Raw genomic sequence first — 18,042 nt, 5'->3', positions numbered from 1 at the left:
TGTTCCAGGTGCTCATGGTTCCACTTCTGGCAGCACTTCCGGGTATGGCAGAAGAGCTGCCCATAAGGCCTCAGCAACAACTGCAGCACCCCCTGGCAGCACCCACGGATCCCAACAGGGCTGTATCACACTCCAGCTCCCATGGAGCCCTGCAGGAGTCTGAGGCACCACTGCAACCCAGGGGGGCTGTCACCCAGTGCTCTGGGGGAGGTAATGCTCTGGATATGCTCCCTCCCATGGTTCTTCCAGTGTGGAGACATCCTGGCAATGACACAAATTTTACTGATTGCGAAACACAATTTATTTCACAGATTTTCACAGCTTTTTGTTGTAAATTCAATTTTGTACAACATTGCTCATCGCTACATGCGATATTTTGTGTGCAAGGGAGGGACCAACGTTGGCCAGTCTATCACTGAGTAAATGCACGGTCACGCTGACATTGGTAGAACAGTTTAAGTTAATGTGCAGATCTTCAGAGTGTAGAAGTGTCTGACCAGGGTGGGAAAAGAACCCAAGTCTCTAGAGCTTTGAGACAGCAATGCTCCCACAGGCAGACAACAGTTAAATTTAAAATAAAAAGACCAAGTCAAGTGAAGGAAGAAGATAGTCACTACTGAATGAAACATTCTGAAATTGGCTGGAGTGAAAGTGAGGAACAGAGAGTTATTTTTATATTATAGCATATAAAGGCCCGACTAGGTCTCACAAAGGAGGTTCTGAGGTACAGTAAATCTCCTTACAAAGAGGTGATGTGCTGCATGTCACTTCACAAATGCAAGTAAGAAGTAGTCTGTACAAGTGACAGTTATGACCCCATAAGCCTTTAGAGTCCAATCCAACTGAGTGGTGAGGCCTCAGATTCGCAAAGATTTATTTAAGTGTGTGAGATGCCAACAACGAGAGTGATTACAAAGTGTACCCACAAATACAGGCGTCCACGAACTCCAATGGGCCTACCTTAACTGTTGTTAGGATTCTTGAATAACTCTGGTTAGCTGGTCTGCTTTGTTTGTCAGCTCTCCCATGTATCCCTCTTGGAACTCTTCCTCCCAGTCTTTGAACACTCTCCCTACTCGTCCTGCTCTGCTTCCTCCTCTATTCCTTCGCTCCAGAGATACGACTTCTATTTATATAACATTGAGGGAGTCAAATCAATGGACTGCCTTAATCACCTTGACCCAATAACCACAGTGCCCTCTAGCTGCCACTGGTGCTACTGCAGGCAGTCCATCAGAAACATGGCTTGAACAATTTGGAGTCGTTCTGGGCAGTGTGGCCCATCAGAGCAGCTTAGGGGCACTAGAATAAAATCTATCAGAGGAATGCCACAGGAAGAAAGTGGCACCAGTCAGTAATGACAAAGTCTGTTCATTTTGTGGTGTTTTAGACTACATTCTAGCATCTTCCACAAACACTCAGCAGGGTTTCAATGAGGCCATGCTATATGGAGAACCTTATAACCAGGTTTGCCATACCACTGGGTGATCAAGTACCAGTCAGTACCCAGACTCCCCTGCATGAGGACTCTTGAGGTCGTGATTAGCAGTGGCCCTTATATCAAAGAGGACAAAAGCAATCAGTTTCTAAAAGAAAAGGCACAGCATGCCTTTATTTTCCAGTTGGATCCGACCCTCATAATCTTGGATTGGCAAACACAGTTATCCTTTGCTGATGGTGTGCTTATCAATGAATTCCGGAGCATCTTCACTTTAAACTCGGGTCCTCAAGAAACAAGAAGCATGTATGTCATTGTCACTGAAGTGGCTAAATGTCCCACCAACCTTACAATATTCAAATTCTTTTCCCAATGGAAAAGTCAAAATCACCGAAGAACATTGCGTAACATAACACTTTAATTGTGTAATTAAACTCAGTATTCAAACTATTAAACTGAAGGAAACAAAAAGATCCATTCATTCACAAAGCAGCAACAAAATAAACGTCTAAGGCAAAGTTCACCAGTTCAAAATCCTTAATGCTAATGATAAACAAAGAAACTCCAAACCAGTAAATGGTCAAAAGTGGTACAAGAAACCTCAACAATAGGGAGGAGGCACCCAAAAGAGCCAAAGGGCGTAGCTGTGAATGCAAACAGACGAAAGCACCGTGGCATATGCAGGGGTCTTCTCAAAAGCCTTTCAGGTAACTGCTGAGTGAATCGAAGCAGCGTCTGAGAGTCCAAACTGACAATGATAGAAGGTAAAGGAGTTGGGATAAATAGAAAACATTAAGCAAAATGAAGCAAACCAAAAGCAAAGGAATGGACAAAAGTGGCAAAAACAAAGAAAAATGTCAGCTGAAGCTGAAAACCCAGCAGTCTCATTTTCCCTGCCAGTGTGCACACACCCTTGAGCATTACACATGAGTGGCAATATGCCATGTGCCACTAGTCGCACCAAGGGAGTCACATACCTGATGAAGGCTATACAGCCATAACGTTGTGTCTCTCACCTTCTTTTCTGTTCAGTGGGACAATAACTTTGGCTTTTGCAAGCGTAAACTAACACGGTTCTCCGTTGACTAACATCAATAAATAAAGACAAGAAATAATAATTAAATGTCTACCATACAGGCTTATACTGTACCATGAAGAGCAGGTCTAATCAAACCTCACGAATGCCAGTTGTCCATCTAGCCATCCATCCATTTCCTGAACCTACGTAATCCTGGCCAGGGTCACAGTGAGCTGGCACTTCTCCTGGCAGCACTGGGCACAGACAGGAAATAAGTTTCGAAGAGCTGCCAGTCCGCTGGCTGCAGATCACACCTACGCACTCACATACAGTATACTTGCTCACATGGGACTCGTTTAGATTCACCAATAAGCTAAAACTTCTCATCTTTGGGAAACAGGAGCAAATCAGAATGAAAACGCAGGGAGAAGGGGCACCTCCACAGGGTGTTATCAATTGTTCACTTTGACAATTCTTAAAATGTCGGAATTTGAGCTGCTTTTCCTCTAGCACCTTCTGTGTGGGTTCTTCACGCTTATGCTGTACTAGCCATCCCCACCGGCTCTGTACGCGTAGTAGTGAAACAGGACAGTGAGGTAGGGCCCTGCCTGGCTCCCTACTCCTGACATCACACTTCCTTCTCTCGCTCTTGGATTAGCGCGAATATATCGCTCCTGCAAGCAAACTATGACTTTCAGCGTGATGAGAGAAGTCGCAAAATCAACCGGAATGTTCAAGCAAATTCTAGAAAAACATTTTACAAAAAATAACAAATCTAAATCCATTGAGTAGTTCTCTCGTTCGCTAACTAAGCAGAGATAAGATATGCCCTGAGGCTGGCACATGAGTGAGGAAGTCCCTGCCCGCTGCATCTCTCTCGGATTCACACAAATAAATCAATACCGCAGGTGAACTATGAATTTTAGCGTGATGAGAGAAATCACAAAATCAATCGGAATGTTCAAGCAAATTATAGAAAAAAACTCAAATCTAAATCCATTAAGTAGTTCTCTCATGAAAAGCGTACAGACATACAGCCAGCCAGCCAGACAGACATTGGATTATATATATAGAGAGATGTCTCCTGAATGTAATAATCAATTAATTCACAATGCAGTGATATTATTAAACTCCCGTTGCCAGCACACGACTCCTGGCAGCCAATGAAGTTACGCAACACAACACCGAACTTTGTCTCATAAGTGTCACCCTTTAAATTCGGTGCAAAGATTCATTCGATTTACGTGATTGGGATAAAAACTCCATCCAACAAAACGCGTTTTCCTTCTCTATTGCCTGGTTTACGATTCCACAGTTTCTTTCTCTGACTTTGACTTCTGGTTTACGAATAGGCCTTTGGTGTTTAGGATTTGGTCTTTTCGGTCTCGACTAATTTCTGGTTTGGCAAAACATTTCATCTCCTAACTCTCTTCTCATCTTCGGACAGAACACACACAAAGAATGAGTGAGCCGAGCCAGGATTTCAGCCATGGACTCTGGAGCCGTGAGGCTGCAGCATTAGCTGCCATGTCACCCTGCCAACAGCCACAAGTCATACTGTACTCTCAGCAAGTGCTTCTTCATAGCTCTGAACTGCAGGGGATTAGAAACACCAGAAGGTGAATGACGTGCCAAGAACTGGGGAAAGGAGCCAAGTGCTTCTATCCATTCTTCAACACCTCACAGTCTAGCCTTAAAGGAATAAAACATGGACACCCATGATTCTTCTCTCTTCTGTCTGCCTCCCTCTTTGTCCTCACTGATTGCTGATGGTTATGAGATGCTGGATACTCAAATGATACTCATGATGGTGTGCCAATGGGCACCTTTTGCTGCTGGGGTAGACTGTGGCTCTAAATGACCCCAACTGGGGCAAATTATATTTGAAAACATAAAAGACGAGTGGAAAACTTGGGTATCCGTTCATTTTGCATTTTCTTCTTGATGGTGTCTGCATGAGAAACTCAGTGGCAAAAAAAGATTCAGATTGCAAGAAGTTTTATCGACCTTCCTGGCAGCAGTCAATAAAGACCGTTTTAATGGAATTCAGAATATCCTGCTGTTTACTTTCTAGAAACAGGCCAAAGTCCTAAAGTGCATTAAAAAGCAAATTTGTCTAAATCGTCAATATTTTTGTACAGAAAGTTACAGCAAGATGGAGAGACACTTCTGCCAGCTGTTAAGAGGACGCAAGAAACACCGGCCACTCGCTAGCATGACTCGAATTGGTCAAGGAAGGGAGCAAAAGCAGCAGGACACAAATGCTAGGAAACGAAGGCAGAAAGTCTTGGCAGGTGATGAAGACAGTACCTTTGTATTTGAGAATAAGCAGCAGGCAGCAGGTCAGAATACGCTGAAGGAAGTCAACATTCATGGAATCCGTTTCAGTAAATGGTTTTGTAATTTGGGGGTCATTTTTAGTTTGGTAAGGATATCTAAAGCCTTGTTGAATTGTTAAGTGATCGCTATGCCCGTTGCTACCATAAGATGTGCGATGTTACACATCTCTGAGAAAAAAGAGAAAAAATGTATAATCTATACTAATAAAAGACAAAGCCCTCACTCACTCATTGACTCACTGACTCACTCACTCACTCACTGACTGACTTATCACTAATTCTCCAACTTCCCGTGTAGGTAGAAGGCTGAAATTTGGCAGGCTTATTCCTTACAGCTTACTTACAAAAGTTAAGCAGGTTTAATTTCGAAATTCTGCGTGTAATGGTCATAACAGTCGACAATGTCAGCCATGTTAAACTTTCTTATTTATGGCCCCATCTTCACGAAATTTGGTAGGCAGCTTTCCTGCGTTAACCGAAACCAATGTATGTACTTATTTCATTGTTATGATGCCAATGTCGGCCACCATATTGAACTTTCCAACAGTCTTTGTTACCTATGGGCCCATCTTCAAGAAATTTGGTACGCGGGTTCCCAACACTAACTGAATCCTACTTACGTACATATATACATCCATAGCCTACAGCTCAGTCGCTGTGTGAGGCGGCGTGGGGTCGCCCATCCCAACGCCTCCCACATTGTTGGCTGCCTGCCTATATAAGGCCGTCCGTCGCTCCGGTCTCTTCATTCCCTTCCTTGCTTCGCCACGGTATTCATGTCTCCCTACTGATAACTACAGGCTTTTTATTCAATCCACGGCTTCTCCGCTGTTTTATTGTTCATGTATTACGATTATAGTTATTGTGTAGGTATTTTAGACTTAGTTTACATTGTTCAGGTACGCATTTCCTTTATCGTTCCAACCGTACCCCCATTAACATGTCTATCGAGGTGATAACCATCGATCAAAGAACTACCACTTACTGAGTGGTTCGCCGCTGCGAAGCGCGGGTATTTTGGTAGTCGATAATATAACACACAAAGAACTTCATAAAAAACAGAGAATCTGGTCGTGATCCACATTAACCACAACATCCATTCACCCCTAGATCCACTACAGTTTGCATGCCAGTGAAATAGATCTGCGGACGATGCCATCTGCAACAATCTGCTCTGGGGCACCTAGAAGGAAAAACGCTTCTGTCAGGATGCTACTCATCTCCTATAGGTTGTGCCTTTAACACTATTGTGCCCACCATGTATCATGGTTTCAGCAGCTCTGCCTGTGGCTGGGTGTCTGAAGACCTGTGGCTGGGTGTCTGAAGTCCTGGCATATAGGCCCCAGTCAGTGAGGTCTGGTAACTGTTCACCACCATCAGCACTCTACAAGGCTGCTGTGAAAGAATATTAAGAGATCAACGGGTCATATAGTTATTTAGGGATAATGAAGTTATAAGTAATCAAGTGTTTTTGGCATGCTTTCAATATTAAAATATAGAATTTATCTTAGGAGTAGCATAATGGGTTAAGCAAAACACAATTAGGAAAACAGATGAGGGGTGTCTGAGCAACAAGGAGATAACATTTTCTACATCTGGGGTGAGCAAAGTCAATCTTGGAGGGCAGCAGTGGCTGCAGGTTTTCATTCCAATCTAATTGCTTAGCTAGGGATCTGCACTGGCAATCGGAAGGTTGCCGGTTCGAATCACTTAAATGCCAATAGGGACTCTGCTCTGTTGAGCCCTTGAGCAAGGCTCTTAACCTCCAATTGCTGAGCACTTTGAGTAGTGAGAAAAGCGTTATATAAATGCAAAGAATTATTAATTAGAAACCAATCCTTGCCAATCTCAGACCTTATTTAATTTTATGGCTTGTTAGTCTGCAATGTTAGGTTCTTATATCGTAGATTGTTTTCCTTTCCAAGGACATCATTTAAATGATTTGAAGCGTAAAATGGATCATTTTCAGTCTGTCACATTTTTCTCTTGTGTTTTATTAAACCAAATAGTACATGATGAATCCCCACAGCAGTGTAAATGGAAACAAGTCAGATGGAGAACTGCTGGCTCCTTTGTCGTGTGTATCTTATTGCTTACTAGAAAATACCCGGGCTTCGCAGCGGAGAAGAAGTGTCTTAAAGAAGTTATGAAAAAGAAAAGGAAACATTTTAAAAATAACGTAACATGATTGTCAATGTAATTGTTTTGTGACTGTTATGAGTGTTGCTGTCATCAAGGATTTGATTATCATTATTTCTTTCAATCAGGTTTGTATTTGGAGGACGTGTTGTGTTCAAGTTACATTCCGTGTTTGTCAACCGTTGTAAAGATAACAGGTTTCATTCATCGAAGTGTTCACTACCCAAATCGGTACTCGTGAATCTAAGATGTTTAACAGGCATTCCCGGCATTAAGTTGTGGATTTGCTTGTGAATATTTAGCGGCAGCGTGTCTATGAACTTAATTTAAACTTAAGTTTTACACCTTGCTTTCCTATTAATATGTCTACAAAGTCTTGTTCAGATTCAGAGGGTTGTTCGTTTCCTTCTGCATCAATAAGCAGCTCGTCTTCCTCTTTATCTGAGACATCACACACTGCATGCACGGGTTTACCTTTCCCAGTCCTGCAAACTTTAGCGAATTGGTTTAATTTACCACATTTTTTACACTGTCTTCCTTTAGCCGGACATTGACTTTTTCCACCGTGTGCTTTGTTTCCGCAGTAGCTGCACTTAGCTGCTCGGAGTACATGCATTGAAGCTTCTCAACTGTGCTTGTGCTCTCTCATGCGATCTCGCGATGTCCACGGCTTTATTTAATGTTAGCTACGACCCGGCACTTAAATGTTTCTCTCGCACTTTTGCCGAGTTTATGCCAAACACTATTCTATCCCTGACCATCTCATCTTCGTTTGCATAAGCAGAGTCCTTCACCAGCAATTTTAACTCTGTTACAAAGTGATGAAAAGTCTCATTTATACTCTGCCTCCTCTCATTAAACTTGTATCTCGTGAATATCGTATTCATCTTAGGCATGACAATCGCCAGCGGCAACGTGTCTATGAACCTAATTTAAAGTTAAGCTTTACACCCTGCTTTCCTATTCGCTTGCATAAGCACAGTCCTTCACCAGCAATTTTAATTCTGTTACAAAGTGATCAAAAGTCTCATTTATACCCTGTGTCTTCTCATTAAACTTGTATCTCGTGAATATCGTATTCATCGTAGGCATGACAAATGCCAGCGGCAGCCTGTCTATGAACTTAATTTAAACTTTAGGTTTGCACCGTGTGCTTTGTTTCTGCAGTAGCTGCACTTATGAATATGCTTGTATGCGTCACTCGCTTCATATTCTTTTGCTGCCTTCTCAATTGTGTAATGTGTTTTTTGAACAGGTTTCATTCATCAAAGTGTTCACTACCCAAATCGATACTCGTGAATCTAAGATGTTTAACAGGCATTCCTGGTATTAAGTTGTGGATTTGCCTGTGAATATTTAGCAGTAGCGTATCTATGAACGTAATTTAAACTTAAGCTTTACACCTTGCTTTCCTATTGATATGTCTACAAAGTCTTGTTCAGATTCAGAGGGGTGTTCGTTTCCTACTGCATCAATAAGCAGCTTCGTCTTCCTCTTTATCTGAATGACGTGCCAAGCACTGCAGGAGCCGGGTTTACCTTTCTCAGGTCTGCAAAGTCAGTTCCACGTGATTCTTCTCTCTTCGGAGTACATGCAGCGAAGGTTCTCAGCTGTGCTTGTGTCATATGTGCCAATGGGCATCTTGGGATGTCCAACGGCTTTATTTAATGTTAGCTACGACCCGGCACTTAAGCGTTTCTCTCGATGGTTCTGCTGAGTTTGTGCCAAATTCAGATTGCAAGAAGTTTTATCTACCTTCCTGGCAGCAGTCCATAAAGACCGTTTTCATGGAATTCAGAATATCCTGCTGTTTACTTTCTAGAAACAGGCCAAAGTCCTAAAGTGCATTAAAAGCAAATTTGTCTAAATCGTCAATATTTTTGTACAGAAAGTTACAGCAAGATGGAGAGACACTTCTGCCAGCTGTTAAGAGGACTAAGAAACACCGGCCACTTGTTAGTGTGACTCAATTATGTGGCAAAGCAAGGAAGGGAATGAAGGCAGACTTGGCAGGTGATGAAGACAGTACCTTATATAGGCAGGCAGCAGGTCAGAATACGCTGAAGGAAGTCAACATTCATGGAATCCGTTTCAGTAAATGGTTTTGTAATTTGGGGGTCATTTTTAGTTTGGTAAGGATATCTAAAGCCTTGTTGAATTGTTAAGTGATCGCTATGCCCGTTGCTACCATAAGATGTGCGATGTTACACATCTCTGAGAAAAAAGAGAAAAAATGTATAATCTATACTAATAAAAGGCAAAGCCCTCACTCACTCACTCACTCACTCACTGACTCACTCCACTCACTGACTCACTCCACTCACTCACTGACTCACTGACTCACCACTCACTCACTTACTCACTCACTCACTCACTGACTCACTGACTCACCCACTCACTCACTTACTCACTCACTCACTGACTCACTCACTCACTCACTCACTGACTCACTCACTCACTCATCACTAATTCTCCAACTTCCCGTGTAGGTAGAAGGCTGAAATTTGGCAGGCTTATTCCTTACAGCTTACTTACAAAAGTTAAGCAGGTTTAATTTCGAAATTCTGCGTGTAATGGTCATAACAGTCGACAATGTCAGCCATGTTAAACTTTCTTATTTATGGCCCCATCTTCACGAAATTTGGTAGGCAGCTTTCCTGCGTTAACGAAACCAATGTATGTACTTATTTCATTGTTATGATGCTGTAGGCTATGGATGTATATATGTACGTAAGTAGGATTCAGTTAGTGTTGGGAACCCGCGTACCAAATTTCTTGAAGATGGGCCCATAGGTAACAAAGACTGTTGGAAAGTTCAATATGGTGGCCGACATTGGCATCATAACAATGAAATAAGTACGTACATCGGTTTCGGTTAGTGCAGGGAAGCTGCCTACCAAATTTTGTGAAGATGAGGCCATAAATAAGAAAGTTTAACATGGCTGACATTGTCGACTGTTATGACCGTTACACGTAGAATTTCGAAATTAAACCTGCTTAACTTTTGTAAGTAACCTATAAGGAATAAGCCTGCCAAATTTCAGCCTTCTACCTACACGGGAAGTTGGAGAATTAGTGATGAGTGAGTCAGCCAGTCAGTCAGTGAGGGCTTTGCCTTTTATTAGTATAGATAAGGAGCCATTAAAAACAGTGAAAGCTGCAGTTTAAAATTGAAATAAGCAATTAAGGGTGGAGAACCTTAACAAGCGAGACCACCAAAATGAAGCATCAGAATGTCACTTGAGCAATAAGTGCTTCATTAACAATGACTGACTTCTCATTAATCAACTGGGTTAGAAACAAAAACCTGCCTGCAGCCACTGTGCCCCAGGACTGACTTTGCCCTGTTCTAGATTGTGGTAAACCAGCAGAGGGTTGGGAAGTCTGCAGTGATCTGTGGTATCTGGGATGAACTTCTACAGGCTGGTGGTAAGGCTGTCCTCCTGGCTCTGCAAGCAGTCTTTGCTTCCATTTGGGAGACTGGCGTCATCCCAAATGACTGGAAAATGGGACTTGTCATCCCTATCTGGAAAGGGAAGGGTGATTGTCTGGACTGCAGCAACTATAGGGGGATAAAACTGCTCTAGGTGCAGGGTAAGGTCCTTGCTAGGGTTGTCCTCAATAGGATCTGTGATCACTTACTCACCTACCAGCGACCAGAGCAATCTGGTTTTACACCTAAAAAGTCTAACATTGACCACATCCTGGCACTGAGGGTTCTCATCATGTGCAAACGAGAATATCGGCAGAATTTCCTTGCAACCTTTGTCGATTTTCATAAAGTGTTCGACTCAGTTGATCAAGCTGCCCTGTTGGACATCCTGAGATTTTGCAGGATCCCCACAAAGTTGCTAGATGTCATGGCCGGCCTGAACACTTGTACTGTGAGTGCTGTGCAGAGTCCAGGCAGAACGTCTGCATTTTTCCCACTTGATTCTGGGGTTCATCAGGGGTCTGTTCTATCTCCTACTCTGTTCAGTTCTTGCATTGACTAGGTGTCGGGCAGGGTCGTGGGGTACAGCGCCTATAGGGCATCTGTTGGTGAAGAGGGAATCAGTGATCTTGACTTTGCTGATGATGCTGTGATCTTTGGAGAGTCAATGAAGGCTCTGATCAGTGCGCTCGAGAGACTGAGAGAGGAGTCTGAGTGTCTGGGCTTGCAAGTGTCCTGGATTAAAACCAAGATCCAGTCTTTTAATGACCTCTTGGGCACAACCATCAGCAGTGTGTCTGTTTGCGGAGAGAGTGTTGACCTTGTTGAGAGGTTTACTTACCTTGGCAATGACATTCATGTCTCTGGTGACTCTTCCTGTGAAGTCAGTAGAAGGATTGGGAGAGCATGGGGGTCATGAGGTCACTGGAAAGGGGTGTGTGGCGCGCCCGATATCTCTACAAAAGAACGAAGGCCCAAGTCCTTAGAGTCTTGGTGCTTCCTATCTTGCTATATGGTATGGAGACATGAACGCTATCCAGTGACCTGAGATGAAGACTGGACTCCTTTGGTACTGTGTCTTTTCGGAGAATCCTTGGGCTGCAGCAGATTGATTTTGATTTCTGGAGGGTGGGACTGGATTGTGTGTCTGCCTGGGGAAGTTGCCAACCTGAGCTGTTTCGTCATGTGGAGGGTGTGACAATGCGCATGACTGTTGCTGTGAACCGAGGATTAAAATTTTTTCTCAACACCTAGTTAAGCTGTGCAGTCTATAAAGTTCTGTTTTGCACTACGTACATTAGGCCGTTCTTCTGCTACTCTTGTTTATTATATTTATTTATAGTGCCACACATATGCGTCTGAGGATCGCCTTCCTGGTTTTGCTGAGGTAAGCAGTACCATAATGGGATGAGAGGGGGCACTCACATTAACGATGTCTCCCTTTCCACCTGTGTCTTTGAGAAGCCACCAGGAGAGAGTAACTGGTCCTACATCAGTGCCCAGAGCTGGCCTCGCCCTTACAGATGGTGCTCTATAAAAACCCAAAGATCTCCAGAGGAAGTCATCCACATTTTGACTCAGCCTGAAGCAAGTTCTTAGTCCTGAACCTCCCTAAGGGGAACTCTTTTCTGTTGAACTGGTCAATGCTCCATCATTTTCTCTTACTGGTGTCATCGAGCACAGTTACTATTTGTTGTTTTGTGTCAATTAAACGGGGACACCATTGCAAAGTGGCTCGACAATAAAGTCTAATTCATTCATTCATTCATCCACAAATGGAAATTGAGATCACCTCACTCCTGATTGATGGAGCTAATTTTTTTTGGGATGGCGAATGTACATTTAAGAATTTTTAAGTGCAGTATCAAACATCCATCCATCCATTATCCAACCCGCTTTATCCTAACTACAGGGTCACGGGGGAGCCAATCCCAGACAACACAGGGCGCAAGGCAGGAAACAAACCCTGAGAAGGTGCCAGCCCACCGCAGACAGTATCAGATATTATCATCTTATTGTCTTATTGCCTGTTGTCAGGGATGCCAGGGGCCATGACCCGGCCGGGACGTCATGAGGAACCGGATGTGGGTCTGCGCCTACCCTGGATCACGTGGGGGTCGCCTTCCTGGTTGCTCTGGGGGCCAGGAGGCGCCCCAATGCCACACCAGGAAGTGCTGGGGGGAAGACTTTGGAGGATACCCGGAAAGCTGCCGGGAGAACAGCCAACACTTCTGCCACGCTGGGGCGTGGCCAACGGGGGAGTGTCGGAAGCACCTGGAGCTCATCCAGGTCATGTATAAAAGGGGCCGTCTCCTTTCATTTGAGGCTGGAGTTGGGAGGAGGAAGGACGAAGCAAGAGAGGAGAGAGGAGAGAGGAGAGAGGAGAGAGGAGAGAGGAGGCGGCCCGAAGAAGAGGCATTTGTGGCCAGGATTGTGTTTGGGGTGCACATTTGACAGGGTCTGAGTGACCATTATTGTAAATAATAATTGTAAAATAAATGTGTGGTGGTATTTTAACAACATGTCCGCCTGTCTGTGTCCGGGTTAGCTCCACACTGTATATACTGTACTTCCCTACATGCCCCATTCCCAGCACCCCCAAAGCCAAATTTCACTGTACTCTATCTATCTATCTATCTATCTATCTATCTATCTATCTATCTACTCTTGCAGTGTGTGATAAAGTGATGTACATGGATGATTGGCATCTTTTTAAATAAGTAATCGCCGCACTCGCGTCTTGGTAGGAGGGGGTGTGGTAGGGTGGCGAGAGCAGATACCGGGTGCGATGCTGGATTGGACGGCCCTACTGTAATAAGTATATATATATATATATATATATATACAGAAGTTTAATATGCCATTGTGCTCTGTACAAAAAATATTTTATAAATCCACTCACATGTACAACTGCCACAAGGCCAGATTTAGCACACAGGGGCTCATCATTTAGAACTGCTAGGCAATCATTAGAAGACAACAAAGGGACAACTGCGAAATAGGCATTGTGCTATTTCTGTGTGTCAGAGTCAGCATGACATTGGATCTTCTTTTCCTTGTTTGGAATGGCATGATTTACCTAAGTGGGGGCCTGCACATGGAGAAAGAGTATAAAGCCTTGGAACATTGCCCGGCACACCTTTGAAGCCGAAGAATGGATGGAAGATAACTTCATCCGATCCGGAAAATCCTTCCAGCGCAGCGACGAAAATGGCAGATTCTATACACACTACCCGAAAGGTCTTGTCATTGATTCCTCGTTAATTTGGGCTCTGTTCAATAAGGGAACGCACAAAATGGCGAGCTTCAAAAGGGCGACCTCAATTGAATGTGGCGAATAAAGGCGTTCGTAGATAATTTAGTTCGAATGGCTCTGGAATATCTTTATCTAATAAATTTTCTTCACAAATTTGTTCCAGAAATAGTTTGTTAGAAGTTCATGCATTAATTAATTGGATGTTTTAATATTCTTGCTTTCGCCTTTTTATACGTTCAATCATTGCCTTTATCTAATAAATTTTCTGTAATAATTTTGTTGCGTTTGCCTTTAGATAGATAGATAGATAGATAGATAGATAGATAGATAGATAGATAGATAGATAGATAGATAGATAGATAGATAGATAGATAGATAGATAGATAGATACTTTATTAATCCCAAGGGGAAATTCACATAATCCAGCAGCAGTATGCTGATACAAAGAAACAATATTAAATTAAATAGTAATAAAAATGAAAAGAATTAAAATAAAATTAATGTTCGCATTTACTCCCCTGGGTGGAATTGAAGAGACGCATAGTGTGGGTGAGGAACGATCTCCTCAGTCTGTCAGTGGAGCAGGACGGTGACAAAAGTCTGTCACTGAAGCTACTCCTCTGCCTGGAGATGACACTGTTCAGTGGATGCAGTGGATTCTTCATGATTGACAGGAGTTTGTTTAGTGCCCGTCTTTATTCGCTGCACCCAATTGAGGTCGCCCTTTTGAAGCTCGCCTTTATTTATGCGCCCTTATTGAAGGACACCTGTCTGTTATGCTGTGTAAACCGTCATTAAAGAAAGCTACGTTATTTCTCCTATGTGATTTCTTACCACTGTATCCTATGGGAGGGGTATCGCCTTTTAATATCATATCTATATAGTTTCGGGTTATGTAACATGCCGCAATTACAAAAGAACTTATTCCAACCAGGGAGCTAGCGCCACCTACACTAAGTGCACATGTGTAGGATCGTCCGTGACTCTAATTGGCACCGGGGAGCTGCTAATCAACACAGCTGTGCCATGTCCCCATTTTAAAAGGGGAAGCGCAAGTGTGAGGATGGGAGGGTCGAAAAGAAAAGACAGAATGGAGATTATTGAGAGGAGGTGAAAAGAAGCGGCGCAGGCGCGAGCGAGTGAGCAAAACAGAGCAGGCTCGTGACAGAGAAGACAGGCAACCGGACCAGTGGAAGGTCAGCTGCACCTGTCAGTAAGGCGACTCGTGTGTTGCAAGGCCCGTACGGGGAGCCGCCAGAGTTAAAAGATGAAGGCACCGGGCTTTTAGAAAGGACTGCTCCTGCCAGTGGATTTTAACCTCATTTTAAAGAATATTTATTGTGATTTTAACCTCCATCTTTTCACCTATTTTTATGGATTATTTATTTATTGAATATTTTTAAGCACTGAGCTTTTGAACACTTGTTTTGGATTGTTTTTAATAAAAGCACTGGACAGGTTTGCACCTTCCCCTTGCTTCATGTGGTGTCCTCATTTGTACAGCTCATCCCAGTCATGACTATCGACGGCGTCGGGTTCAAGAGGCTCCCAGATGACAAGAGGGAGCATGGAGCTGGACTTGCACCGTCACACAGTGTATGTGGAAATAAAGATCTACTTTAAAATGACAACAAATAAACAGAAAAAAAACTAAAACCAAGGATGGAGTTCTTATAGAACCATAACAACACTTAACATGCACACGTACCGGTCCCGGTACATAACGACGATTGGACGACGTCACAATCATGTCACAGCCATGTGTGCATGCCCCTCTGTCATGCACCTCGACATACTACACATCAAATGAAAATTCAGAGTCTCGTCTTTCCGATGATATAAACCATTTTGACACACAACAACCACAGCACTGACACTAAATCCTTTTTTACAGAGAAGTAAATACTTTTAAGAGCTGACTTTTCCTACCTTTGAAGGCTCTCTGCAAGTCAAACATCAATATTTCCGAGCAATATTGATCTCATTCTGTCCGTAAGGCTCCAGGGAATATAATCCAGTAAAACGATTAGGTCCAAAACACACGATAGATCCTCAAAGGGACAAAAACTCCAGAAAACGTTTCTTAACTTGAGACTAGCTCCGACATTTTTTTTCATTTCTATTGGTCATATCAGACGTAATTTGTTTCTGTTGGCAATAACCATGCTAAAGCATGTTACACGGAAGTGTTAGCTTCTGATTGACACCTAAGTTAGCCAATTACGAGGGGTCTGGGGGTGACTGGCACCTCGTATAGCCAACGAGTGTCACAGACAGCTGAACGATGACGCACAACTCCAAACCCTGGTAGAATCTACCAGTTTGATTGGACGCTGTGAGTGACACTCCAAACTTACAGCCAATGAGCAGCTGAGCACGCCGATATGTAACTTGCCATGCTAACTTGTAAACAAAACCGATCGGAGCTGCGCGAAGCTGGCATTTGTGCCAGTCTGCAGACTTGGTGCGTGGTTGTTTATTGTGATTTCACCTAGTTTTTTCGCATTTTAAATATGGATAAAAGTACAGATAAACGTAAATACACTCTCGATTAAGTCGTAGACGCATGTACGCGGCGTGACACTGATCAATCGGACCAGGAGACGTCTAATGGCAGAGAGCGACATGTGCCACGCCCTTGTGCTTTCTGCCAGCTAGGGATTACTGCCATCAGTGGCACATGGAAAAACGCTGAACTGTTTTGTAACAGTTTGTAAAAGAAATGTATATAGTTTGTGTGCATTTTATAAAAAAAGTAAAAAATAAAATATATATATATATTTTTGGCCCATAAGACTTGTATTGACTATTTTTATATTGAAATGTGTATTTTTTATTGTTTTTATTATTTTTATAACTAATAGAGTGACACTGTGTGTAGATATAGATTCCTTTAGGTGTAAGCTTTCAGTAGAGCCCTCATTGATATCTGTGGGTTGAAGCATTCAAAAGTTATTACACTTTTTCCATACGTTCCAAAATGTGGATAATGGATAAACCAGAGGTCCCTCTAAAATGCCCACATAAAAACTGGTGTAAAAAATGTCATTTTGACAGGTATTCTTTTCAAATTTGAATTGTGAGTAGTCAAAGTTATTCTGTTGGTACATAGTGTGTTTCTGTCCCCACCTACCTACTGCAGCTATAGAGGCCTTTATTTTCACAAAAAACTTAGGCGAGAACAAAAAAATTCATTTTTTCTGTGAGTTCTAATGTGCATAACTTTTGATCAGTCACACCTACAGTGATTCTGACTACTAAGGGTGAAACTAGAGAATGTTACCTTTACAAAGAGACCAAACATGTGTTTATACTCCAGATAGTTCAATAACAGCAATGATTCTAATTTGGAGAGGTCGAATTACAAGCGATTTAGCAAAAATGACCCCGCTTGATAAGGGTTAATGGCTCTCTGAGAAACTAGACTTCAATCAACTGATTTTAACTTTATAAGGCATCTTGTGTAGCTGGCAACATCTCTTTATCTTTCTGTTTCTGCCCAAAAAACAAAGAGTGACAATTAAAATTTGTAAATGAACAGTCATAATATAAACGTGCAAAGTCTGCACAAAGAGCGACCACTCTCATGTGAATGGATGCCTGATGTATGCTGGTATCTGGGAATGTTTCCTTCTGTCTGGGAAGTACTGTATGCTCTCGTCCGCCGCTGCCGCGGTGAAATGATTGCTTTCTGCTCCCTAGCATTAAATGCACTTATTTTTATTCTCCATCTGTGTCCTCTGACAGAAGAAATCTGAAGGTCTGATTCACTTTCTCTTTGCCTTAACCGAGTTAGAGTAGTGCAGACAATACTTCAGACGTTGTCTGGGGTGTTGTAAAGTTAGAAGAGAATCTCATATTAATTTAAAAAAATCGACCAATCTCATAAAGATAGGGCGCAAGGGCACTTAACTAAATATTGGCTTGGACACGGTGCAAAACAATCTACACATAGCACTGGAAACAAAAAGAGAAAGAGCTGACAAAACACGGGCTAGACTCTGTGGATGGGCACTGAGTATATCAATCAATCAGTCAATAGCGCCATGAGTGCCTGATCCCTCAGGTGGCTGGCAGACTGCATTAGCGGCCTGTCTGCTTCTAAACTCGCTCCACATGGCCCTACTGATCCACAGGCCGTGGGCCTGTATGTGTGTGACAGCGGAGGAGCCTAACCTTACAGTTTCTTCTCATGCTAGGTGGAATATTCACTTCCATACCACTCCACACAAAAAGGTATCTGTACACCTCAACGCGTACTTTTGTAGCAATGATGATGCGTAATCTCATGTTTTCAATCAGAAAGAATACACCAAAGTATCTGATATAAGGGTAAATACAAAAAGTAAAAGCAATTTGAAAATTCCGCAGTCACCACATGTAATGTGACATTTCTTTCTGTCATCCAGACCCCTAATA

Source organism: Polypterus senegalus, chromosome 18, assembly GCF_016835505.1.
Source record: "Polypterus senegalus isolate Bchr_013 chromosome 18, ASM1683550v1, whole genome shotgun sequence".
NCBI lineage: Eukaryota > Metazoa > Chordata > Cladistia > Polypteriformes > Polypteridae > Polypterus > Polypterus senegalus.
Note: the sequence above shows the minus strand (reverse complement) of the source record.